Source organism: Bufo bufo, chromosome 2 (genome assembly GCF_905171765.1).
Source record: "Bufo bufo chromosome 2, aBufBuf1.1, whole genome shotgun sequence".
NCBI lineage: Eukaryota > Metazoa > Chordata > Amphibia > Anura > Bufonidae > Bufo > Bufo bufo.
In genome coordinates, this window is record NC_053390.1 from 731,467,893 (window position 1) to 731,495,823 (window position 27,931).

At 45.3% G+C, this 27,931-nt stretch overlaps 1 protein-coding gene across 1 annotated transcript in view; it reads right to left on the minus strand.

Annotated features, from left to right (window-relative positions):
• Positions 1-25,750, minus strand: part of ATP10D (ATPase phospholipid transporting 10D (putative)) — a 168,032-nt gene extending 142,282 nt beyond the window's left edge. The window contains exon 1 of the mRNA XM_040418908.1: positions 25,636-25,750. The gene's annotated coding sequence lies outside the window, so the exon portion shown is untranslated. The remainder of the gene's footprint in view (positions 1-25,635) is intronic.
• Positions 25,751-27,931: the final 2,181 nt, after the last annotated feature.

A 27,931-nucleotide genomic window follows, 5' to 3' on the forward strand; every position in this document is an offset into this window, starting at 1 on the left:
TAGAACATGTCCTATTCTTGTCCACAATTGCAGACAAGAAAAGGCATTTTCTAGGAGAGTGCCTGCGATGTGCGGTCCGCAAAATTTTCTGAAAAATTTCAAGATTTGCTTCTAAACTTCTAGGCCTTGTAACATCCCCAAAAAATAAAATATCATTCCCAAAATGCTACAAACATGAAGTAGACATATGGGGAATGTAAAGTCTTCACAATTTTTGGGGGTATTACTATGTATTACAGAAGTAGAGTAACTTAAACTTCGAAATTTGCAAATTTTTCAAAATTTTTGGTAAATATGGTATTTTTTTAAGCAAAAAAATTAACTTTTTTGACCCAATTTTAGCAGTGTCATGAAGTACAATATGTGCTGAAAAAACTCTCTCAGAATGGCCTGAATTCATTGGTGGCGCAGTTATGCTAATGAGCCTCTAGGTGCTATGTGGGTGTAGATTCAGCACGTAGAGGCTCGGTCCACTCGCCCTTTATCCCGCCCAGGTCCTCCGTTCTGCCCGCCCCGCTCCTCAACGATGCTTGGAACTTGGACATCAATCAAGAGGAGTGGGGCGGGCAGAAAGGAGGACCTGGGCGGGATAAAGGGTGAGTGGACCGAGCCTCTACGTGATGAATCTACGCCCACATAGCACCTAGAGGCTCATTAGCATAATGTAAAAGTGTGTATTTTAGCAGAACGGCTGCAGGGAAAAATGTAAAAAAAACACTTATGTAGTGCCGACATTAGCGCATTGCTAATGTCAGTCAGCTACATAACACAAATTCTGATGGTAGAAACCCTTTAATTTAGGGATGTGACGATACCAAAATTTTGATTAGATTTTGTGATACTCTATACCATTCGATACCACACGAAAAAAAAAAAAATAAGAAGCGTGCTTCCCGCATTTTATGGAACGTCCGGCCCATAGTCAAACAGTTCTATCATATTTTTTGGGGGGACAAGGTAACTAAAAAACGGCAAAATCGCACAGATTTTTTTTTCCTGTTTCGACGTTCACCGCATAGGAGATATTTTAATAGCTTGAACTTTTCGGACATGGCTATATGCAATATGTTTATTTATTTAATGTTTATATATTTTATATGTAAAATTGGGAAAGGAGGTCATTTAAACTTAATATTTTGGTGTTTTTTTTTTTTTACTTTTTATTTAATAACTATTTCCCCCCCTTAGGGGCTAGAACCTGGGATCTTTTAATCCCTTGTCCTATTCACCCCAATAGAGCTCTATCAGGGTGACTAGGACTTCACACTCTCCCTGCTGCCCTGTGCTCTGTGCACACAGCAGCAGGGAGCTTACCATGGCAGCCAGGGCTTAAGTAGTGTCCTGGCTGCCATGGTAACCGAGTGGAGCCCCGCTGCTGGGGCTCTGATCAGAACTGCCACTGCCACCAATGAGGAGGAGGGGACCCTGTGGCCACTGCCACCAATGACTAATACTGGAGGTGTTGGGGGGAGGGGCGCACTGCGCCAATGTTTTTAATATTGGGGTTGGGGGGGGGGCCCACTGTGCCACCAATGTTTTTAATACTGTGGTTGGGGAGGGCGCACTGCGCCACCAATGTTTTTAATACTGTGGTTGGGGAGGGCGCACTGCACCACCAATGATGATAACTAGCCCATTAATACAAATACAGGCAGCGGGTGCCGAAGGCAGAATCACATAACCAGCACCCGACCTCTATGACAAGGCGCTGCGATCCGCGCCAGTTAACCCCTCAGGTAGGGATCGCAGCGCCCTGTCATTGAGGTCGCTATGTGATTCTGCCGCCGGCATCCGCAGCCTGTATTTGTATTAATGGGTTTGTAATCTTCATTGCTGGTGCAGTGCGCTCTCCCCAACCCCAGAATTAAAAACATTCGTGGTGCAGTGCAGTTCTTCCCTCTCTCGTCATTGGCAGCAGAGGCACACTGGGGAAGGAGGGAGAGACTCTCCCTCTCCACTGTGCTGCTGAGGAGAACATGGCACGCGCCGAGAGCTGTTCTTTGATACTAGGCTGTGCAGTAGCACAGCCTAGTATCGGTAAAAGGCAAATCCTGGTATCGAATCAATCCGGGGTACAGAAGTATCGATTGGGTATTGATAATTCGATACCCGGTGCAACCCTACGTTAATTTAGACCTTGGTGATATGTGCTGCCCTCATCTTTTGTGGCCCCATTGAAAATTGCAGAACAAATGCGGACACAAATATACAATCGTGTGAATGGGTCCTTAGGGCTATTTCACACTTGCGTTGTTTTGTTCCGGCATAGAGTTTCGTCGTCGGGGCTCTATGCCGGAAGAATCCTGATCAAGATTATCCCCATGCATTCTGAATGGAGAGAAATCCGTTTAGGATGCATCAGGATGCCTTCAGTTCCGGACTGGAATGTTTTTTGGCCAGAAAAAATACTGTAGCATGCTGCGCTTTTTGCTCCGGCCAAAAACCCTGAACACTTGCCGCAAGGCCGGATCCGGAATTAATGCCCATTGAAAGGCATTAATCCGGATCCGGCCTTAAGCTAAACGTCGTTTCGGCACATTACCGGATCCGACGTTTAGCTTTTTCTGAATGGTTACCATGGCTGCAAGGACGCTAAAGTCCTGTTTGCCATGGTAAAGTGTAGTGGGGAGCAGTATACTTACCGTCCGTGCGGCTCCCGGGGCGCTTCAGAGTGACATCAGGGCGCCCCACGCATCCATGCGCATGGGGCGCTCTGACGTCATTCTGGAGCGCCCCGGGAGCCGCACGGACAGTAAGTATACTGCTCCCCCGCTCCCCACTACTACTATGGCAACCAGGACTTTAATAGCGTCCTGGCTGCCATAGTAACACTGAACGCATTTTGGAGTACACGACGGATCCGGACAACGCAAGTGTGAAAGAGGCCTTAGTATGATTTCTCTTTAACCCCTTTGCTACCAGCGCCATACATGTACGCAGCTGGTGGGTTCTTTAAACATGGTGCCTGCTCGCACATGCAGCGGGCTCCATAGTCAACGGTCTCTGCTGTATCAAAGCAGAGGCCCGCAGCTAATGGCAATCGAGGTGTTCAAATGTGATCACGGCATCTAAAGGGCTAAAAACCTAAAAGTGTGCATGCGGCGACCCTGTGTCCATGCGGCGATCGGGGATGCTAGTCATTATTTCTAATAGGTTGGGTCTCTCTGAAGAGAGCCAGAGTATTAGAGCTGAAGTTCCTATGTTAGGCGGCAGGCCAACATAAGAGATCAGCAATTAGAGAATTGCTATACTTCTAATGGGAGTATAGCAATATTCTCTAAAAAATTAAAGTAGTGGACACTGTAGCCTCCTAGATGGGCTACAAAAAATAAAAATAAAAAATAAATAAATTTAAAACAACCCCCCTTTCCTTAGAATAAAAATAAATAAACATCATGGGCATCATTGTGTCCGAAAATGTCCATACTATTAAAATATAAAAATATTTTTCCAATATTGTGAATGGCATAACGGAAAAAAAGTATTGAAAATTTGCCATTTTTTCATCGCTTCACTTACCCCAAAAAATGTAATAAAAATGTGATAAAAAAAAGACACACAAACTCCAAAATGTTATCTATAAAAACTGCAAAAAATGAGCCCACACACAGCTCAGTAGACCTAACTATACAAAAGTTATAGGGGTCAGAATATGGTGATGTAAAAATAAATTTTTTCTCAACGTAATTTATTTTTGCAGTATTTAAAACATATAAAACCTATACATATGTGGTATCGTTGTAATCGTACTGACCCAGAGAATGAAGGGCACAGGTCAGTTTTACTGCATGGGGAACTCCATAGGAACAAAACCTGTAAAACTGTGGAGGATTTATTTTCCCCCAATTCCACCCCATTTGGAATTTTTTCCTTGCTTGCTACTACATTGTAGATCATATTAAATGGTGGTATTAGAAAGTACAACTTGTCCCGCAAAAAAACAAGGCCTCATATGGATATGTGAACGGAAAAATAAATAAATAAGGCTCCAGGGAAGAAAAATGAAAAAAATAAAAAATAAAATCTCCGGTATCCTAAGGGTTAATTTCACAATTTCGGTTTTATTTGTATATATCAAAACTGCAAAAATTGCCCTGGCAACTAGATGTGCAACATGCCCAAACATCTCTAGCTGCAAAAGAATCCAAAAAATAATGACATAACATTTACAGTTTAAGTATTTTGCTGGACATTTTCTAATCTGTAGGAATTTATCTGAAATTCAGCCTTCGGGCTCGTTCACACGACCGTTACCCGTCCGTACCCGTGGACCGCAAATTGCGGTCCACAATGAACGGGCACTGACCGCGGGCCAGCCGCATGCAAATCGCGGACCGATTCACTTGAATGGGTCCGCGATCCGTCCGTTCCACAAAAAGATAGAATTTGCTTTATGTTTTTGCGGTACGGAGGCACGGAAAGGAACCCCAGGAAACACTCCGTAGTGCTTCTGTGGGGTTCCATTCCGCACCTCCGGATTTGAGAACCCATTCAAGTGAATGGGTCCGCATCCATGATGCAGAACGCACATGGCCGGAGCCCCGTGTATTGCAGACCCGCCGAATGCGGGCCGCAATACGACAACGGAGGGGCAACAGTCGTGTGAACGAGCCCTTAATGGCGAGTAAGGATTTCCAATCTGTTCTGTCTCGATTTGTATTTGTCTAATTAATGCCTTTGTTTGTTATCAACTGCTGTGATGTAATTACTCAACTTAACAAAGAGGACAATTGTCTTGGGGAAATTCTGCAACTGAAGCCTCCAACAAACACACGAGAATGGAAACCGTGCAGTAAGTGTACCCAATGCAAACATTGGAAAGTTAGAGGAAAGTAGTTAAAAAGTGCCTGTTTCAGGTGATTTTCAGGTCTGCACATGATTACTATATCTATATCTGGCCATATGACTTGTATCCATCATTTTTCAGCAGCTTTTTTCCCTTCTGTAGGCTCCATCTCCAAATATCAGTTTTTCCTGAGGCTCCCTCTGCAGTGCAGAGCCAGCAGCAGCATCTGCATCCCCCTCTCCGCAGCTGCTCCCCCTCCTCTATTCTGCATATATGTCTATTGGCAGCAGCTGTAACCGGATGTCTCAGTGAAGCTAATAATACATCTTTAGCTCAGCAACACTGGTCACAGCCAGGACAGCAAGGTAGCAGTTATCTCATTGAAATGAATAGGATCGCAGCAGGAGTCACAAAACACTATTGGATTTTTTTGCAACTTGCGCTGCGATCCCATTCATTTCTATGGGATCACTGCTGACCTGTGATCCTGGCTGTGACACCTGTCGCATGACCAGTTTTGCTGTGTATTCTTAGGCCTCTTTGACACGGGCGTTGCGGGAAAATGTGCGGGTGCGTTACGGGAACACCCGCGATTTTTCCGCGCGAGTGCAAAACATTGCAATGCGTTTTGCACTCGCGTGAGAAAAATCGCGCATGTTTGGTACCCAAACCCGAACTTCTTCACAGAAGTTCGGGCTTGGGATCGGTGTTCTGTAGATTGTATTATTTCCCCTTATAACATGGTTATAAGGGAAAATAATAGCATTCTGAATACAGAATGCTAAGTAAAATAGGGCTGGAGGGGTTAAAAAATAAATATAATAATTTAACTCACCTTAATCCACATGTTCGCGCAGCCCGGCTTCTCTTCTGTCTTTAACTGTGAGCAATAGGACCTTTGATGAGGTCACTGCGTTCATCACATGGTCCATCATAAATGATACCGATACTGTGGTACACTGTGGGTTTTCCGCACAGGAATCCACACGTATTCCACATCTGCAAGTGGCCTGATGCTGCATATTTTCTGCAGCAGTTAGAGCCGTTTCACATTGCGGGAATCACGGTCCGTATGCGATCCTCCGTTTTAGACGTGCAGGAGCAGACAGCATTATAAATCATTATACACTCTACATAATCATAGGGACCTAAAGGTGTCACCATGATTCTGTAGAAGTAAGGTCAAGCAGAGGCACATAGCATTATAAATCATGATAACGCCTTGCGCGCCTGCAAGTCCAGGATCACGCTCACACACACTGCGCGATTCCCGCAATGGACTCGCTCCTGTGAAACAGCCCTTAAAGGGCTTCTGTCACCCCCAAAACACTTTTTTGGGCTTGTTAAAATCCTTATTTAAAGAGGACCTTTCACTAGCTTAAAAACTAACTATATCAGTGGGCAGAGGTCCCCCTGCACTTACTAGTATGTCTGGGTGCCGCTCCGTTTGCCCGGTATAGGCTCCGGTGTCTGCAGCTCCCTCTGTTGTACTGGGCGGAGTTTTTGTATTAGGGTTGTCCCTTGCTGCAGCGCTGGCCAATCGTAGAGCACAGCTCATAGCCTGGGAGTCCCAGGCTATTCCCTACATAGGGCTCTTACCTTTGGCTGTGGCTTAGTTTCCTTAAAAATCGATCTTTTAAAATATGCAAATCACTTCACTACCAGCAAGTAGGGCGTCTACTTGCTGGTAGCCACCGCAAAAAAACGCCCCCTCCTCCTGTTGATTGACAGGGCCAGCGAGCGCTCTCCTCCTCCGGCTGGCCCTGTCAGCATTTCAAATCCCGTGCCTGTCTTCATTCGGCGCAGGCGCTCAGAGAGGGAGGCTCGCCTCCTCAGTACTCCCTCAGTGCACCTGCGCCGATGACGCATTCTAAATACAGTGGTCCTTCAAGTTACAATGTTATTTGGCTCCAGGACGACCATTGTATGTTGAGTAATCAGTTCCAAAGACCCAAAATGTCATCCAAGATGAAAGAAAATTAAGATTTAAGAAAAATAAGCTGATAACTAAGGCTCCTTTCACACTAGCGTTCTGCTGTCCGCTCGTGAGCTCCGTTTGAAGGGGCTCACGAGCGGAGCAGAACGCTTCCGTCCAGCCCTGATGCAGTCTGAATGGATGCGGATCCGCTCAGACTGCATCAGTCTGGCGGCGTTCAGCCTCCGCTCCGCTTGCCTCCGCACGGCCAGGCGGACAGCTGAACGCTGCTTGCAGCGTTCGGGTGTCCGCCTGGCCGTGCGGAGGCGTGCGGATCCGTCCAGACTTACAATGTAAGTCAATGGGAACGGATCCGCTTGAAGATGACACCATATGGCTCAATCTTCAAGCGGATCCGTCCCCCATTGACTTTACATTGAAAGTCTGAACGGATCCGCTCAGGCTACTTTCGCACTTAGAAAAATTTCTAAGTTATTAATGCAGACGGATCCGTACTGAACGGAGCCTCCGTCTGCATTAATAATGGCAGTCTATGGTGTCGCACTGCAACATGCTGCGACGCAACAGTCACAGAAAATCCATTCGAGATGGATTTTTCTGCGACTGTTGTGTCGCAGTATGTTGCATGTTGCAGTGCGACACCATAGACTGCCATTAGAAAAATTGTCGCGCGGCATTAGTGCAACAAAATGTTGCGCTACAAATGTTGCAGTGTAGTTGTGTCCTCTCTGTTCGACCAGCTGAACAGTGATTGCAGTCTGCTCCCCGCCACCACTGACGAGTGAAACTGCTGAACTTTCGGCGGAGAGGAGGGTAGCTTCCAATATCTAATACACGGACATGTAGGCGGGACGCCGCACAGGAAGATATTGGTACATAAGTTGTTACACTCAGTCTTATATCTACCTACATATAGGCTGGCTATTTGATCCATACGGGATTTCATCCAGAAGGAATTCCTTTGATGGCTGTTTAGCCTTGCACATATTACCAGAGACGTTGGGTCATAATATACTACTGCTGAACTCTATGACTAGAGACATTGGGATAGCATTCACTAAGACTGGTCCTCACTCACTGTTTGGATGTCTCAAGCAACTTAGGCTACTTTCACACTAGCGTTGTTTAAATCCGGCGTTCAAATCCGACACCGGAACTGCCCGCCAGATGCGGAAAAACGTGTGAAAACTGATTGAATCCTGATCAGGATTTTGATCACAATGAAAAAATGCATTGGAAAAAACGGATCCGCCATTTTTGGACTTTTTTTTCACATTTTTCGGGTTAAACATGCAAAAGCCGGATCCGGTTTGACTGAACACACAGCGCCGGATCCGGCATTAATGCAAGTTAATAGGAAAAAGACCGGATCCGGCGTTCAGTCAAAGTGTTCAGGATTTTTGGCCGGAGGTAAAAATACAACATGCTAGGTTTTTCTGAAAAACCTGATCAGTCAAAAAGACTGAACTGAAGACATCCTGATGCATCCTGAACGGATTTCTCTCCATTCAGAATGCATTAGGATAAAACTGATCAGTTCTTTTCCGGATTTGAGCCCCTAGGACGGAACTCAGCGCCGGAAAAGAAAAACGCTAGTGTGAAAGTACCCTTAATCTTCACATTGCTGCAAGTTTCAGTCCCATTGCTATAGTGTTGCAGGTCCTAGTACACACATTGCAATCTGCATTGCCTGCAACTTTAGGATTGTACATGTTGCAGGTCTTGGTATACATTTTGCATTGCCTAGCATACTAGGATTTTATATGTAATATACATGCTATTTGCCCATCAATACTAGGACTGTTTATTTTTGTTTGTATTTTATTGTAACATTTTATATTCTATATTGTATATTTTATTGACCTCATAATAAATAGCTTTCTGCCTAGTCCATAGTTTGAGTGCCCACCCACAATTCTTTTGTTCTCAATTCCATTTATACTGGCAGGGTGAGCCAGGTCGGTTGGTTGCACCTACATCCATATATTGTCAGACCTTGAGCCGTCCCTTTTTTGGATCCAGATCCTTACATATAACAGTCAGGAATAGCTGCTAACTAACAACTAATCCAACTAATTTACGAGACGTGACCTTGATTGGTTGGATCTGAGTCAGAGGCATTGTATATCGAGTCTGGTTTCAACTTACGATGGGTCAGAAAAGACCATTGTATGTTGAAAATATTGTATCCCGAGGCCATTGTATCTTGAGGGATCACTGATATTTTAAACATAAAAATGTAATTTCAACAACGGGTCATTTTCTGATGACACTTTACCTTTAAAAATCATTATAACCGGAAAACCCCTTTAATCTGCCTCTATATGAGAGAACACAGATGCCCATCAGTATCACTCACTGCAGCTAAACAATAAAAGGAGACGTATTAATGTAATGATTAAAGGCCTGCAGGGCTTTCCACATTCTCCACTTAATCAGAATATTAGCTTAAAATTGCCAACAAGAGACATAAACTGACTCATACGGCTCTGGCCTGATGTACAGTAGCTAGTTATATGCCACGTGCAGGAAATCCTGCAATGTGTGCACGTTTCCCTTAGTCCTACCTTAACCCCTTCACTACCGAGCCACTTTTCACCTTAAATCCCAGGCCGATTTTTGCTAATCTGACCAGTGTCATTTTATGTGGTAATAACTTGAAAACACTTTTACTTATCCAAGCCATTCTGAGGAGGTTTTCTCGTCACATATTGTACTTAATGACAGTCGTAAAGTTGAGTCAAAAAATTTCATTTTTAATTTATAAAAAATACCAAATTTACAAAAAATTTGGAAAAATTTGCAAATTTCCATTTCTCTACTTTTATAATAGATAGTAATACCTCCAAAAATAGTTATTACTTTACATTCCCCATATGTCTACTTCATGTTTGGATTATTTTAGGAATGACATTTTATTTTTTGGGGACTTTACAAGGCTTAGAAGTTTAGAAGCAAATCTTGAAATTTTTCAGAAAATTTCTAAAACCTACATTTTCAGGACCAGTTCAGGTCTGAAGTCCCTTTGTGAGGCTTACATAATAGAAACCACCCAAAAAAGACCCCATTTTAGAAACTACACCCCTCAAGGTATTCAAAACTGATTTTACAAACTTTGTTAACCCTTTAGGTGTTCCACAAGAATAAATAGAAAAAGGAGAGGAAATTTCAGAATTTCACTTTATTGGCAGATTTTCCATTTTAATCATTTTTTTTCTGCTAACAAAGCAAGGGTTAACAGCCAAACAAAACTCTATTTTTTGCCCTGATTCTGTCGTTTGCAGAAACACCCCATATGTGGTAGTAAACTGCTGTATGGGCACACGGCAGGGCGCAGAAGAAAAGGAACGCCATATGGTTTTTGGAAGGCAGATTTTGCGGGACTGGTTTTTTGACACCATGCCCCCATTTGAATACCCCCGATGCAGAAACTCCCAAAAAATGACCCCATTTTGTTAACTACAGGATAAGGTGGCAGTTTTCTTGGTATTATTTTAGGGTACCAATGAAAAAATATGCCATTTGACTTTTTATTTTTATTTTTTTTATGGTGTTCACCTGAGTGGTTAGGTCATGTGATATTTTTATAGAGCAGGTTGTTACGGGCGCGGCAATACATAATATGTATAAATTTTTTATTTATTTTTTCACTTTAGCACAATAGCAGTTTTGAAGCAAAAAAATTATATAAAAAAAATCATATTTTAGTGTCTCCATTGTCTGAGAGCCATAGCTTTTTTTTATTTTTTCACCAATTGTCTTAGGTAGGATCTAATTTTTTGCGGGATGTGGTGACTGATTTGTACCATTTTGGGGGGCATATGCCCTTTATATCGCTTGGTGTTGCAGTTTTTGTGATGTAAGGTGACAAAAAAAAAAAAAAAAAAAAAGTATATTTTCGGCACTGTTTTTATTTTATTTTTTTACGGTGTTCACCTGAGGAGTTAGGTCATGTGATATTTTTATAAAGCAGGCCGTTACAGACGTGGCGATACCTAATATGTATACTTTCTTAAAAAAAAAATTAAGTTTTACACAATTATATAATTTTTGAAACAAAAAAAAACCGCAATTAGACTTACCGGTAATTCCGTTTCCTTGAATCCACCATGACGGCCCACATTGAGATTGACCCTTGACCTCTGTAGGGGCAGGAACACATAGAGAGTTTAAGAACCCCCCACCCCTCCACCTCCTCAGTGCTTTACAATTACCCGAAAGGTGGAACAAAAGTAAAAGGATATTGATTCATACCCTTAAACTCCTAAATAATAATCTGCATGTATACGCAACATAATATATATATATATATATATATATATATATATATACACACACACACACATATATATATATATATATGTTGCGTATACATGCAGATTATTATTTAGGAGTTTAAGGGTATGAATCAATATCCTTTTACTTTTGTTCCACCTTTCGGGTAATTGTAAAGCACTGAGGAGGTGGAGGGGTGGGGGGTTCTTAAACTCTCTATGTGTTCCTGCCCCTACAGAGGTCAAGGGTCAATCTCAATGTGGGCCGTCATGGTGGATTCAAGGAAACGGAATTACCGGTAAGTCTAATTGCGGTTTTTTCCATTTCATCCACCATGACGGCCCACATTGAGACATATCAGATAAATAAATGGGTGGGGATATCGACTGTAAAACCTTCCGGCCGAAAAGAGCTTCATTCGCGTCCGGAAGATTAAGACGATAGTGTCTTACAAAAGTATTAGTGCTAGACCAGGTTGCGGCTTTACAGATCTGGTCCAGCGAGACCCCTCCTTTCTCGGCCCAAGAAGAGGCAGTGGCCCTAGTAGAATGGGCTTTAACATTACCAGGACTGGGTTTGTTCTGGATCTTGTAGCAGCATTCAATAGTGGATTTGATCCATCTGGCTATGGAAGACCTGGCTAACTTCTTTCCTTTATTTTTTCCTGAAAACTGAATAAGAAGGTTGTTATCCACCCTGAAATCTCTGGTAGAATCCAGATAATGGATAACTATGTCCCTAACATCCAGGAGATGTAACCTATCGCTAGACCCTGTATGTTCGGACCTAGGGATAGAGGGTAGGAAGATCTCCTGCTCTAGATGGAAAGGTGAGACTACCTTAGGGAGAAAACCTGGGTCGAGAGTTAGACAGATATGATCTTTGCTAATTTGGAGGTAGGGCTCTCTACAAGAAAAGGCCTGGATCTCTCCAATGCGTCTGGCTGAGGTGATAGCGATCAGAAAGGCAGTTTTTAGGGAAAGGTGTTTTAAAGAGATCTCCGACAATGGTACAAATGGAGGTTTTGTTAGGCCCTCTAGGACGATGTTAAGATCCCAAGTCGGAGCTCTGGATCTCAGAGAGGGTCTCAATCTTGAAACTGCTCTGAAGAACCTCCTGATCCATCTGTGGTTGGCCAGGCTGCAGTCATAGAAGGAGCGGAGGGCAGAAATTTGGACCTTCAGAATACTAGGTCTCAGGCCTAACTCAAGGCCGCACTGTAGAAAGTCCAAAATCCTGTTGATGGGAGGAGAGGTGGTGTCTGGGTGCTCAACTCCTAACCAGGAACAGTATTTCTTCCAGATCTTAAGGTAGATGGAGGAGGTCACCTTTTTCTACTCGCCCTCAGAGTGAGTATCACCTTTTCCGAAAGCCCTCTGCTTCTTAATGTCTCGTTCTCAGGATCCAGGCTGACAGTTTGAATATACCTGGGTCTGGATGAAGAAGAGGGCCCTGGACTAGAATATCCCTCTGGAAGGGAATCTCCCACGGATCTTCCAGCGATAGCTGTTTTAGAGTGGAGAACCAACTTCTCTTTGGCCATAGAGGGGCTATCCGGATGAGAGTAGTCGGTTCCTCCAGGAGCTTCTGGACGACCCGAGGTAGTAGTGCTATTGGGGGAAAGGCGTAGGCTAGTTTCCATTTCCATTGTATTGACAGGGCATCGATTGCCCATGGACTGTCTCCTGGGTTTAGGGAGCAGAAACATTTTACCTGCGCATTTCTTCTGGAGGCGAATAAGTCTACCTCTGGACAGCCCCATCTTTCTGAGATCTTCTGGAAGATATTCCTGTTCAGAGACCATTCTCCTGGATCTACTGTCTCTCTGCTCAGAAAGTCTGCTACTGCGTTTTCGCAGCCCCTTAGGTGGATGGCGGACAGAGATAAAGCGTTCTCTTCTGCCCAGGAGAAAATTCTTTTTGCTATCTCTCCAAGAGGCCGTGACCTTGTCCCTCCTTGGTGACGCAGATAAGCCACCGTTGTGGTATTGTCTGACATTATTCTTAGGTGTCGCCCTTTTAGAAGACACTCTCCTTTTAATAATGCTTCCAGGACTGCGTATAGTTCTCGGTAGTTGGAGGATCTGTCTCTTATCTCGGCAGGCCAGGTACCCTGTAGAAGATGATCTCCTATCTTTGCTTCCCAGCCTCCGAGGCTTGCGTCCGTGATTACTTGAACGACCGGATGGTTCCGCCACTGAAGGCCTCCTAGCAGTCTTCTTTCTACTTTCCACCAATCCAAGTCTGTTTTCACGGCCTGAGGGATCCGAAAAATCTTGTCTAGACTTACTTGTCTTCCGTCCCAAATAGTTAAGATCCAATTTTGGATTACTCTTGTGTGGCTTTGGCACCATGCCACCGAGGGAATGCAGGCGGTTAGGCTTCCCAGGAGACTCATGGCCTTTCTGATGGAGCAATTGCGAGCCCTCTGGAATGTTCTGATTTTCTCAGTCAGTGCAGTAGCCTTGTCCTGAGGGAGGAAGGTCATCAACAGGGACGAATCTAATTCCACACCCAGGAACCTTATTCTCATGGATGGGGTTAGGGTGGATTTTTTTATATTTATAATCCAGCCGAGGTTTTTAAGAATTCCGAGAATCTTTGGGTTGCCAGAAGGTTCTCGGATTCTGTCTTGCCCAAAATTAAAAAGTCGTCGAGATATGGAATGATTGTGATTCCTTCCTGACGAAGGTAGGCCACCATCTCTACCACGATTTTTGTGAAGACCCTGGGGGCCCAGGAAATACCGAAAGGGAGGGCGACATATTGGAAGTGATGGATAGACCTGTCTGGTCCTCTTAGAGCGAATCTTAGATATTTTTGGGAAAGATGATGGATGGGGACATGGTAGTAAGCGTCCTTTAGATCGATTGACAACATGAACGCCCCTTTTGGAATCAGAGGGATTGTGGATGGGATGGTCTCCATCCTGAACCTCCTGTATAGAATAGACCTGTTTAGGGGTTTTAGGTTTATTATCGTGCGAAAGGATTGGTCTGGTTTTTTTACTAAAAAAAGACTGGAATAAAATCCTCTCCTTTCCTCTGGGATAGGAACCTTTTGAATTACCCCTAGCTCTAGGAGGTCCTGGACACCTTGCCAGATTTTCGGAAGATCTGATCTGCTCTGAGGTGTGATGCAGAATCTTCTCGGGGGGACTGATGTGAACTCTATCCTGTAACCCTGAGAGATTACGTTTAGCACCCAGGGATTTGAAGTTACCTGACTCCAGGAGGATAGAAAACCCATCAGTCGCCCCCCTACCCTGGCGTCATTGCTGTTTATTTTGCCTATTCTGGGGATTGAGGATGAAGCCTCTTCCTCTCCCTCCTTTAGGATAACTCCATCGGCCAGACTTCCCTTTCCCCCTGTAGGATCTCTGCTTGGGTTGGTACTGACGAAAGGGCTTATTTTTGGTTCTTTGTCCTCTGGAAAACCCTTCTTCTTGTCTGCTGCTCCCTCCAGGATCTTATCCAGAGTGGGGCCGAAGACAAATTCCCCTGAAAAGGGGATAGAACAAAGCTTGGCCTTGGATGCCTTGTCTCCAGACCAGGCTTTCATCCATAAAGCCCGTCGGGCTGCGTTAGAAAGAGCAGCATCCTTGGCGGAAAACCGGATGGACTCTGCTGACGCATCGGCCAAAAATGCTGTGGCGGAGCGGAGAAGGGGGAGAGAGTCCCTGATCTCTTCTCTTGGAGTCTTGTTTTTTTAGATGTTCGTCCAGTTCTCCTAGCCATATATACAACGCTCTGGCGACGGAGGTAGCAGCAATATTCGTTTTTACCCCAAACATAGCTGACTCCCAGGATTTTTTTAGGAGGCCATCTGCCTTTCTATCCATAGGATCGCCTAGCTGAGAGGAATCCTCAAAGGGTAGGGCGGTCTTTTTTACTACCTTGGCCACTTGTAAATCGACCTTAGGCGTCTGGTTGTATATTTTGCTTTCAGACGGGTCAAAGCAGAGCCTATTCCTGAATTCTTTGGGAACACCAAGCCTCTTTTCTGGATCTGACCACTCCTCCAATATCATTTCTTTTATATTTTCATTGATGGGAAAAACAATAGAAGAGCTGGATCTAAGACCCCCAAACATCTCATCCTGTACCGTACGGGGCCTAGGAGTATCTTCGATGCCCATAGTGGACCTGACCGCTCGTAGCAACTCCTCCATTTCATCAGCGGAAAAAAAAAGTATTTTTTATCCTCTTCTAGAATTTCCCCGTCCGACAAGGGTTCCTCATTAGGAAATTGTCTGGATGAGGCGGAGGCCACTTCCACCTCTTCGCCCTCAGAAGAAGAAATAACGGACAGTTTGCGTTTCTTAGAAGGGATGGGGTTGCTGGAGGGGGTAGACAAGGTGGCTAAAGAGGACTTAATCTCGTCTGAAATAAAAGACTTCATTTCCGAGAGTATATCTGGTTGCTCTTCCTTCCAAATTTCCGTAGTGCAAGGTTTGCATAGCCTCTTTTTATAATTTTCAGGGAGACGCTTGGAACAAGCACAGCATTTTAAGGGTTTTGTTTTTGTTTTTAACTCCTTGCTGCCCTGCAGAAGGAAGCAACCAGATATCCCAGCATTAGTAATTCAGGCTAGAAAACTGAAATATACACCCCCACAGAAGGGGACTCACGGTACTGGTGGCAGAAGGATCAGGACCTTCCTGGCGGGGAGCAGGTGTCTCAGACATCGCGGTGTAGCAGGCAAGGGGCCGAAAGGAACCGCGGTCTTCTCTTTTTAAAAATCCCGGCGTCTGACGTCATCTAGCTGCGCCCTGTTTGACGGCGTAGGCCTGCGCCGCACCAGCCTACTAAGGGATACGTGCGTCGCCCGGCCCGCCCATAGAGACGCTCCATGCGCCGCACCTGCTCCCCCTGCCGTACACTAGCGCTCGGCCCTCCTCCAGAAGGAAAGGACGCCGAGCGCAGCGCGCGATGATCCGAGAAGCCGGCACCTCCAACTGCTTCCTCAAGGTGGGAAGGAAGTATGAAGGTATGGGGAGGACCACAGGCCCCGGCATAAGCCAAGACGAGGGTCCTCGATGCTCCTAGCTGGCCAGCTTTAGCCCCTGCCGCGGGAGGCCAGCTGGAGAACCTATAAAGAAAATAAGGTTATTTTATCCTTCATGAAGGAGGAACTCTCCACGTGTTGGCCCCTGTAGGGGCAGGAAAGCACTGAGGAGGTGGAGGGGTGGGGGGTTCTTAAACTCTCTATGTGTTCCTGCCCCTACAGAGGTCAAGGGTCAATCTCAATGTGGGCCGTCATGGTGGATGAAATGGAAATACAAGTTTTAGTGTCTCCATAGTCTGAGAGACAGTTTTTTTTTGGCGATTTGTCTAAGGTAGGGTATCATTTTTGCAGTATGAGATGACGGTTTGATTGGCACTATTTTGGGGTGCATATAACTTTTTGATTGCTTGCTATTACACTTTTTGTGATGTAAGGTGACAAAAAAAAACAAAAAAAAAAAACTAACCGTTTATTTTTTTCTTTTACGGTGTTTATCTGAGGGGTTAGGTCATGTGGTATTTTTATAGAGCAGGTTGCTACGGACGCGGCGATACTTAATATCTCTAGTTTCTTAATTTTTTACATTTAACACAATAAAAGCATTTTTGAAACAAAAAAAAAAAACACATGTTTAAGGCTAGGTCTACACGACGACACTTGTCGCGCGTCATTTTGTCGCACGACAATTTTTATGATGATAGTCTATGGTGCCGCACTGTGACATGCTGAAATGGGTTTTTCTGCGACTGTCGCTTTGCAGTCGCAGCGCGACACCATAGACAAAAAAATTGTCGCGCGACAAATGTCGTCCTGTAAAACTAGCCTTAGTTAGTTAAATTTTGGCGATGGTCTTAGGTAGGCACTCATTTTTTTTTGCGGGATTAGGTGACTGTTAGATTGGTACTATTTTGGGGGGCATACACCTTTTTGATCGCTCGGTGCACTTTTAGTGATGTAAGCTAATTAAAAAAAAATAAAAATAATTAGCTTACAGTTTTTATTTTATTTTAGGTCATGTGATATTTTTATGGAGCTGGTAGATACGGATGCGGCAATATCTAATATGTCTACAATTTTTTTTACTTTATTTTTGGAAAAGGATGCATTTTTTTTGTAAAACTTTATTTTTTCACCTTATTTTTTGTCCCACTCTGGGACTTCAACTTTTGGGGGTCTGATCTCTTTTACAATGCATTACAATACTTCTGAATTGTAATGCATTGGCTGTAAGTGTATTACACACTGTAATACACTTACAACCTGCGAGATCCAGGTGGCTGGATCTCACAGGCTCTCTCGGAAGGCAGCCACGATGCCTAAGGAAGGCATCGGGCTGCCCTCCCTGCCATGGGGTCCCCGTCACAGCAGCACGGGGACCCCATGGACACCGGCATCCGTGAGGATACGGCACGTGCCGCGGTCAACTCTGACCGCGGCCGTGCAAGGGTTAATGCATCAGCATCAGTGATTTCACCAATGCTGGCGCATACAGCAGGGGTCCGGCTATCTGTGACAGCCGGACACCTGCCTCTGGTAGGGCGGGCGCAGCTCCTGCACCCGCCTGATCAGCGTGCCGTACCTGTACTGCGCTGGGATTTCCGTCACGCATTTCTGCGCCGTACATGTACCTAAGGGTTAAGGGCTCATGCACACAAACTTATTTTCTTTCTGCTTCCGTTCCTTTTTTTTTTTTTGGCGGACTGTATGCGGAACTATTCATTTCAATCGGTTCACAAAAACAACGGAAGGTACTCCGTGTGCATTTCATTTCCGTTCCGCAAAAAAGTTGTGCATGCACTGTTATTGTCCGCAAATCACGGTCCGAGGCCCCATTGAAGTCAATGGGTCCGCTAAAAATACGGAACGCACCCTGTATGTCATCCGTATTTTGCGGATCCATACTGTAGAAATGCTATGTACAGCCCATATTGCTCATGTGTTTGGTGATTAATAAGTTACTGTTTCATATCCACAAAAACAGATCAAATACGGAACCATACGGATGTTTGTGGAATTACGGAACGAAAGAGGACTTAAAATCAGAGGAAAAAATAAAAAATAAAAAGATACAGAAAAACGGACCCATGAAAACGAACCGCAAAACAACGGTCGTGTGCATGAGCCCTAAAACTGAGAGACACTTGTATACCGTATATAGGGACATATAATTAACCAGAAATATACACTATATAATACTACCAGGTCCCTATACACATTGGCCTGGTTCACACCTGAGCGTTTTACAGCGCGTAGTTTCCTACGTGCTGTAAAATTCTCAACAGGCGAAAACCTATATGTTTTCCTATGGGCATGGTTCTCACCTGCGCGTTTTACAGCACGTACGAACGCGCTGTAAAACTCCCTACACCCAAAGAAGTGCAGGAGCTTCTTTGGGGAGTATTGTCAACGGAAGTCTAAATGACAACATGGAAAGAAGGTCGTTTTTTGAACATTGCAATGGTAACAGCTTAATATGCTAAAACCTTATGACAGATTCCCTTTAATCTGTTGACAGTGGTATACCACACCATTATAACACTTGCTACAGATGCACACAGTGGCGGCTACACGTTTGCTTGGCTTTCCGATAGTTAATGGGCACATGATTTTGTAGGTAAACATTAGTTTTCCCCACAAAATCACACACCCAAAAAAATAAAATAAAATATCAATTTGAAATGCTGCAGTTTGAGCAGATTTTGGCAGCGGCTACGCATGTCTGTACCTCCATATGTACCCCACCAATCCTCTGCCACCACCGTGTAGATGCTTACAGGGACTCACGCCAGCCTTTGTTCACTGGGCTCCAGGAGCGACATGGAGTGCCCACACATGACTTCTGCAGCTGAAGCGGTGACATGCCGACACCATCGGGGCCAGTGATTGTTACAGCCAGAGACTGGCGGTGGCACTAGGGAGGGGCCCGCACGGGAGCAGCCGGGAATTGGTAAGGTCAGTGTTAGGTTATGTTCAAATGGCAGACATCACAAAAATTTGCTGTGCATTTCTGCCATGGAACACCGCAGCAAATGTATGAGGCTGATCCTCAGATATCTACCACACTGCAGTGTCGTGGAATCTGCCCAAGGATTAGCCCCATTCAATGGGGCGAATCCGCATGTGGCTATCTGATGCGGATTGTACGTGTAAACCATGGCAAGAATTGACCTGTCAATCTTATTTTTATTTTTTTTATAAGATTTTGTAAGCCAACCAATAGGTGGTATAAGGTCAGGACAGATTAACAAGCCAACGTTCGATCCGAAAATTACAAATGTGTGTCGGCCACATCTTCCAGAATGACTGAAGCCCCCCTGACCCGAATTAACTGCATCATAGTAATTGTTGACACCGTGGGAGAGATTTACCAAACTGGTGTAAAGTAGAACTGGCTTAGTTGCCCATAGCAACCAGATTCCACCTTTCATTTTCCAAAGGAGTTGAGAAAAATTAAAGGTGGAATCTGACTGGTTACTATGGGCAACTAAGCCAGTTCTACTTTACACCAGTTTGATAAATCTCCCCCAATCAGTTTCTGATTGTGGGTCTATTGTAGTGTACTCACATCATCTGAGCACAGTACAATAGGAACTATCATAAATTACTATAATGTCATTAGCTCGGGTCAGGGGAGCCGCGGTCAGTCTGGGAGAGGCAACCGACACATGCCCTGTGGTTACCGCACCGGGCACGGTCATGTGAATCAGGTCTTAAGGCCCTTTCACACAGGCAAATTATCAGGGCAATAATTGGAAAACATGTTTGTATGAATGCTCGTTCTCAATAATTGCCCTGTGTTCATGCACATGAACGTTTGCAGCCAATGTGCATTCTGCGGGCCGCGACGTGGTCTGCAATGCACGGGCACTGGTCGCCGTTTGTGGACACGGACCCATTCGCTTGAATGGGTCCGCAATTTGCAACATTCTGTCTGTACCACACACAAAAAAAAAAAATTAACAAAATCTCACGGAAGAGCTCCGTAGTGTTTCCGCTCCATTCCACTGCTCCGTAATGCGGACAATAATAGGACATGCTTGATTTTTTAATTTTTTTTGCAGAACGAACATATGGACACAGATTAACTTCAGTTTTTTTTTGCAGACCCATTGAAATAAATGGTTCTGCATACGGTCCAAAAAAAAAAAAAAAAACGGAACGGACACGGGAAAAAATACGTCCGTGTGCATGAGCCCTAAATATGGGATAGGTTAAAAGGCTTTTTCGAGATTTAAATACATGAAATAAGTCAGGATCTGATCAGTGGGGGGCCGACACCAGGGACCTCTGCCAATCAGCTATTCGAGAAGGCACCAGCGCTCCTGTGAGCACATCGCCGTACATTGCATAGCGGATGTGCTTGGTATCGGCTCAGTCCCATTCACTTCATTGGAGCGGATCTGCGCCTAGGCCACGTGACAGATGAACACGTCGTCACTTGGCCTAAGTAAAGCAGCAAAAAGCCTGCGGCGGATGGGCAGGGGGTCCCAGGTGTCGAACCCCACCTCCAGAGGATAGGTCAACAGTATTTTAGTCTTAGAAAACCTCTTTAAGCAAATCTTCCCCATTATGCAGACATTAGGAGACGGAAACAAAAAGGGGGAGCCATAACTTGTATGGAACAGCAATATGTAGACAGAGGAGCAATTGAAAACAAAAAAAACTAACCCAAAGCTTCTGTGTCAGATTGAACAAAAAAAAAAAAAGAAGTAAGAAACGATAGACAGCTACAGTTTCAAGTTGTTAGTAGTTGTTACGGTGATAAAAACATCTCCCTAAAACCTCCTGTGACCTATTAGTGAATACTACATTCCCATAGATACAATTAGATCAGGTATACTAGGGCTCACCCATCACATACTATAACTGGAACTACCCAGTCACAGAAATAAGTGCCGCCATAAAGATGCTTATAAAAATTCCTGCTTAATTGCTCCGCAACGCCACAGTTGTAAAGCGGCTACATTCACATTGTAATTAATACCAATTAACATATTTTGGTTGCGCTGAATATTAAATGGCAGCTGAATGAGGAGAACCAGTTCTGTTTTCATCTTGTCCAGTTATTTTTTGTTACAATAAAAAGATTAATGATCTATTATAGGAGTATTTTCTGGTATTATTCATGGGGGCTATTGGGTTGGTTTGTGTAGGCGCTGCATCATTATCTAGGCCCCTCTGTTATTTATATTCATTTATCTGAGGTACAGTCCTGATCAAAAGTTTAAGACCACTTGAAAAATGGCAAAAAGAATCATATTTAGCATGGCTGGATCTTAACAAGGTTCCAAGTAAAGCTTCAACATGCAACAAGAAGAAATGGGAGTGAGACAAAACATTTTTTGAGCATTCAATTTAAAGAGGACCTTTCACCGATTATTACAATGTGAACTAACTATACAGACATGTAGAGCGGCGCCCGGGGATCTCACTGCACTTACTATTATCCCCGTGTGCCGCTCCGTTCTCCCGCTATGCCCTCCGGTATCTTCGGTCACTAAGTTATAGTAGGAGAAGATTCCAGTCACTAAGTTATGGTAGGCGGAGTCTGCCCTTGTTCTGCTGTAGCGCTGGCCAATCGCAGCGCAGAGCTCACAGCCTGGGAGGTTATTTTCTCCCAGGCTGTGAGCTCTGCAATGCGATTGGCCAGCGCTACAGAAGAACAAGGGCAGACTCCGCCTACCATAACTTAGTGACCGAAGATACCGGAGGGCATAGCGGGAGAACGGAGCGGCGCCCAGGGATAATAGTAAGTGCAGTGAGATCCCCGGGCGCCGCTCTCCATGTCTGTATAGTTAGTTCACATTGTCCTAATTGGTGAAAGGTCCTCTTTAAATGAAAACAACGAATAAACTGAAACGGGCTGTTTTTCAGCTGATCAAAAGTTTTGGACCACACCTCCAAAAAAAACTAAACCCCCCCAAAACAGAAATCTAACTTCCAAACATGAACTCAGTAATGAGTAGCTCCGCCGTTATTGTTTATCACTTCAAAAATTAGTTTCGGCATGCTTGATGCAAGCGTTTCCATGGAGGTGAGTGGGAACATTTCTCCAAGTGGTGAAGACGGCCGCACGAAGGCCATCTACTGTCTGGAACGGTTGTCCATTTTTGTAAACTTCCCTTGCCATCCATCCCCAAAGGTTCTCAATTGGATTTAGATCAGGGGAATACGCAGGATGGGCCAAAAGAGTGATGTTATTCTCCTGGAAGAAGTCCCTTGTCCTTCTGGCATTGTGTACTGTAGCGTTGTCCTGTTGAAAAACCCAGTCGTTACCACACAGACGAGGGCCCTCAGTCATTAGGAATGCTCTCTGCAACATCTGGACATAGCCAGCGGCCGTTTGACGCCCTGCACTTCCTGAAGCTCCATTGTTCCACTGAAGAAAAAAGCCCCCCAGACCATTATGGCGCCCCCTCCACTGTGGCGCGTAGAAAACATCTCAGGTGCCAACATGCCAACATTGGAAACAATCAGGACCATCAAGGTAAAAAAATAAATTCTCAGAGAATAAAACTTTCTTCCACCTTTAAATGTCCCATGTTTGGTGCTCTCTTGCAAAGTCCAAACGAGCAGTTCTGTGGCGTTCAAGGAGACGAGGTCTTTGAAGATGTTTTTTGTTTTTGAAGCCCTTCAGTCTCAGATGCCGTCTGATGGTTATGGGGCTGCAGTCAGCACCAGTAAGGACCTTAATTTGGGTTGAGGATCATCCAGTGTCTTGACGGACAGACAATTGCATCCTCCGGCTCAGTGCTGATGACATTTTTTGGGTCTTCCACTTGACTTTTGTTCCATAACCCTCAGGATCATTTAAGAAATTCCAAATGACTGTCTTACTGCGTCCCACCTCAGCAGCGATGGCGCGCTGTGAGAGACCCTGCTTATGCAGTTCAACCACCCGACCACGTTCAAAAAGGGAGAGTTTTTTTGCATTTGCCATCACAACGTGTGACTACCTGACAGAAAATGACAATGAATCCACATCTTTGCACAGATTTGGCCTTTTAAAAAGACATGTGGTCCTAAAATTTGGATAAGCTGAAAAACAGCCTGTTTCAGTTTAATCGTTATTTTCAATTAATTGAATGCTCAAAAAATGTTTTGTCTCACTCTCATTTCTTCTTGTTGAAGCTCTACTTGGAACCTTGTTAAAGGGATTCTGTCACCAGGTTTTGGCCTATAGAGCTGCGGACATGCACGGCTAGATCGCCGCTAGCATGTCCGCAATATATCTGTCCTATGGTGCTGTGTGCTTTTAATTTCTTTAAAAAAGGATTTTATAGATATGTAAATTAGTCTTGTATGTGCCCAAGGGGCTGTACTAACCTTCCTGGAGCCCAGCCGTGCCCAGCCACGCCCGCCTGTGAAGGAGCCCAGCACCGCCTATGTCCTCCGAATCTCCTCCTTTCATCAACGATAGATAGCCGTAATCTCGCAATGCGCGAGATCGTGCATGCGCAGTTCTTTCCCCGAGGCTGATGCCAGCACAGGGAAGGAACACTATACCGGCACTGCGCATGCGCGATCTCGTGCTTTGCGAGATTACGGCTATCTATCGTTGATGAAAGGAGGAGATTCGGAGGACATAGGCCGTGCTGGGCTCCTTCACAGGCGGGCGTGGCTGGGCACGGCTGGGCTCCAGGAAGGTTAGTACAGCCCCTTGGGCACATACAAGACTAATTTACATATCTATAAAATCCTTTTTTAAAGAAATTAAAAGCACACAGCCCTATAGGACAGATATATTGCGGACATGCTAGCGGCGATCTAGCCGTGCATGTCCGCAGCTCTATAGGCCGAAACCTGGTGACAGAATCCCTTTAAGATCCAACAATGTAAAATATGATTTTTTGCCATTTTTCAAGTGGTCTTAGGGCTGTTTCACACGAGCGGATGCCGTGCGTGACATCCGCTCCGTGAATGACAGCCAAGACCCGATGCAGACTACAGAAGCACGGAGCATTAACATGACTGATAATGCTCCGTGCCTCTCTTTACTACGAAATCACAGTGACAACTTTAGGGTTTTTTGGGTTTTTTTTGCAGTAAAAATGCCAGATCCATGTGTTAGCTGAAAGTCTATGAGAAATATAAAGGCAGGATACACAAGATTTTCTGTTTTTTTTTTTTCCCTGGCATTTTGACATCTCTACAGGGAAAAAGATGGCAGAAAAAAAAAAAAAAATGTGGTTCTCACATTTGTTTAGAAAAAAAAAAACATGTAAAAATAATATAGTTTCTATAGCATTTCCTGAGCAAACAAAGAAAATTAGAGTGTAGGGGCCCTAAGGGCCCTTGCAGACTAGCATTGGTGATGCTGATGGTGCGAGTCCGCATCGCAGCCCGGGGGGGGGGGGGGGTTTCACATAGCTTTATAATCCTACGTTGGGGTTGAGCACAGAATTGTCTGTGTAATTAATAGTTATCCTCTTAGGTGTCGTGTATTGTTTTATGTAGTCGGTTGCACCGTGTACCTCTTGGTATTTTATACCATTAGGGCTGTATACACTGTGCATATTGTTCCATCCTTTCTGTCCGTGCCTATTTCAGTCCACAATTAGATTACTTAATCATCAGCCCGTAAATATTAGGGTCAACTAGGAGCTGCCAGTTAGGTTCGAGGACGGGGGGTCTCCACCTTCAGGAGTCGCCCCTGGGCAGAGGGCCTAGTTTTAGGTATTGTAATTAGGGTCATCTACTCCCCACTTCATAATAGTATCTTGGTGGACGGCTTTATGTATGGACACTATAGGACAAATTGCTTGCTGTATGAGTAATATTAAAGTTTATCCTCTTTTTAGGGTTATGCTGTAGCTGGACCTAGTATAATCCTATGTAACCCTTACAGTTCTGGAATGTATTGTAATGCTATGGGACCCCCGGCAGCGCTGGGAGGTCAGGCCGGGTGCTGCGGACTCGCAGCATGACCAACGCGCGCCTGCAAGGGCCCTAAGGGTGCTCTCACCCCCTGCCGCAAAGTAGTGGAGGCAAAAAGTCACAAACGTTTCAGTTTTGACTAATGGAAACTGAAACACTTGCTACCCTGAGTGACTTCAATGGTATGATGGGGCACACGCGGGAAGACCCGCAAACAAAATGGATTTCTGGGATTACCTACATTTTTGCAAAACAGTAACAAAAATAAAAAAACAAAAAAATAGAAACATCGACATAGTCTACCTTTAAAAAACATGCTCTTCTGCCACTTTGGTGGACGACAGGCCACAAGGGCATGGCGGCCAATAATGGGCAGTCGCGTGCTGGCATTAGTGTCGCCAAGACACTGTCCCAATGGACAAAGACTGGCACAGGAGCAGATAGGAGGGACCACCCATTACACAGTGGGCATATGAAAAGGAGTTACTTCAGGCAGTTTTGCAAACATTTAGGTAATCCAGGAAAGTCCCTTTAAGTAATCCGTAATGAGGTCAGCAGAGGTCGGAAGTGATGGCTCCCTGCCTGCAGAGCCTGGAGGGTGTAGGACAGGATTTAGGGGCAGAGGGGCGGCTGGCAGTGAGGGGGCAGCACACACGCTTGACAATAGCGGCTTCCATCAGTCACACCGTATCCCCGCAGGCCACCAAGCAAGTCAATAAGCACACAGCGCTATCCCCGGCGCACACTGGGCTCACCATGCTCCTCAGCTGCCGCCGGCCCGGTGCATAGTCCGGGGCTCTCCCCGTCTCAGGTAGGAACTGGCGCCGCAACCACCGGGCTAAGCGTCCCCGTCCTCAGCTGACTGCTGCTGCCGCGGCTCCGTCAGATAGAGAGGCGCGTCTCAGCCAATCAGCGTCCGCCGCCCGGTGACGTCATCACCCAGACTCTGCCTTGTGAGATTGCAGAAGTGGCCCAGCCGGGTCCTAGCATCACCCAGCAGCAATCACTACCAGTGCTGGAGGCAGTCACCGCACACTGGAGGAGGGGGGTGGTCCTGCATTTACAATTAGTCCTAGATGGATACAGTATACTGCAAGTGTACATCCCAACCTGTAAAAAGCCTCATGGCAATTTATTTTTTTCAGGTTAAGCCATGTCTGTCTATACACACCCCAATCCAGCCCAGTCTCCTTGGTACCCCACACATAGTATAATGCCACCTCAGAGCCCCCTTTACAATATTTATGCCCCATTAGTGCCCCACACAGTAGTTTTGTACCCTAAGTGTCCCCACACAACAGACAACCCCTTTAGTGCTTCCCCACATAGTGGAGTGCTCTCTTTAGTGCCCCCACACAATAAAATGCCCCTTTTAGTGCCCTCACACAGTAGAATGACCCCTTTAGTGCCCAAACACAGTACAATGCCCCCTTTAGTGCCTAAACACACAGCATAATGCCCCCTTTAGTGCTCAAACACACAGTATAGGGCCCCCACACAGTAGAACGCCCCCTTTAGTGCCCTTTACACAGCAGAACGCCCCCTTTAGTGTCATACCTTGTATTGTTAATAACATTTAAAACACGCTCACCTAACCCTGTTCCCCCCGGGTGAATGGCGCTCATCATGCTCTCCCCAGCATCAGGTGCGATAAAGTGACATCATCATGCCTGCTGAGGGGAGCACAAGAGAGCAGGGGAATGATCATCATCCCGCGGCCTTGGTGCCCTGTTGTTCAGCTGCGATGAGAGAGCGCTGGCAGTTGAATAGGGAAGCAAGGAGCAGACAGAGTGGGACATACCTCAGCCGTCCGGGGTCCGTCCTGCTGGATCTGGCACGGTTGGGAGGTATACTACAAGTTAGACTCTATTCATATCGTGGGTCACGGACGTTCCCGCGACAGATGGCAGGAGATCGGTGAGACTGGCAACACGTGGTTTGATCTGACAGGTTTTCCTTGTGGAACAATAGGCGTCTGTGTTGTTTCTGGTAATGTCCACACCCCTTGCCTCAGGTGTTGCTAATGTGGTCATTTAACCTTCCTTATTTTTTGTTGACTGTCCCACAATGCTGTGTGGTTTATCGTTTCAGTTGTGAAGAGCTGGTGTTTGGATCTTGGTGGAGTTCCTGGTGCTTCCAAAGCCCCTTTGAAGTTAAGTCTTTCTTTTCCCTTTTGTATTTTGTTTGGGTTCTTTGTGTTGCATTTTCCTATTGTTGTATTAGGCCTGTAGGAGACTCCTGTTCGTCCTTCCTTTTGGAGGAACAGGTAATCTCATCCCTGCCATTAGTACCAGGGTCCTATAGGGCTAGATAGGACTCTAGGTACCTACCTCTGGGGTCTGTTCATACTGGTAGTCATTCAGGATTGTGGTTAGGGTTTTACTAGGAGGTGTCCATCTTCCTTCCCTAGTTCTCAGGCCTGATTCCCTGTTTCCCCCTTCCCTCTTATGCTCGGTGTGGTGTTTCCCTCCCACACCGAAGTGGGACATTATAAACCGCCAAAACCGTCATTTTTTGTTTGTGTGCAGCCATGGATTGATCCTATTGCTGCACTGGCAGGTCAGCTGCAAGGGCTATCTTTGGAGGTAGCTGACCTCCACACGACCGTCTCGCAGATGCAGAGACCATAGGCTGCTGGTCCTAGTGGTGATGGTGGTTACCAGGCCTGTCTTGAACCTAAAGTTGCCCTCCCGGACAGATTCTCTGGGGGACGTGATAATTTCATTTTGTTTAGGGAGGCGTGCAAACTGTTTTTTAGGCTACATCCACACTCATCTGGGGGTGAGAAATAGCGAGTCAGTGTGGTTATTTCCTTGCAGTCATGGGCTTTTTCCCTGCCGACCGGATCACAGTCTCTCCGGTCAGTAGATGAATTTTTCGAAGCTTTGGGTCTTATCAAAGATGATCCGGATTGGACCTCTCTAGCCGAAACCAAGCTGTGCGGCCTTCGTCAGGGAGATCTTTTTGCTGAGATTTATTGCTTTGAGTTTAGGAGATGGGCTACCGATACAGAGTGGAATGATCCTGCCCTCTGTAGCCAGTTTTGTCAAG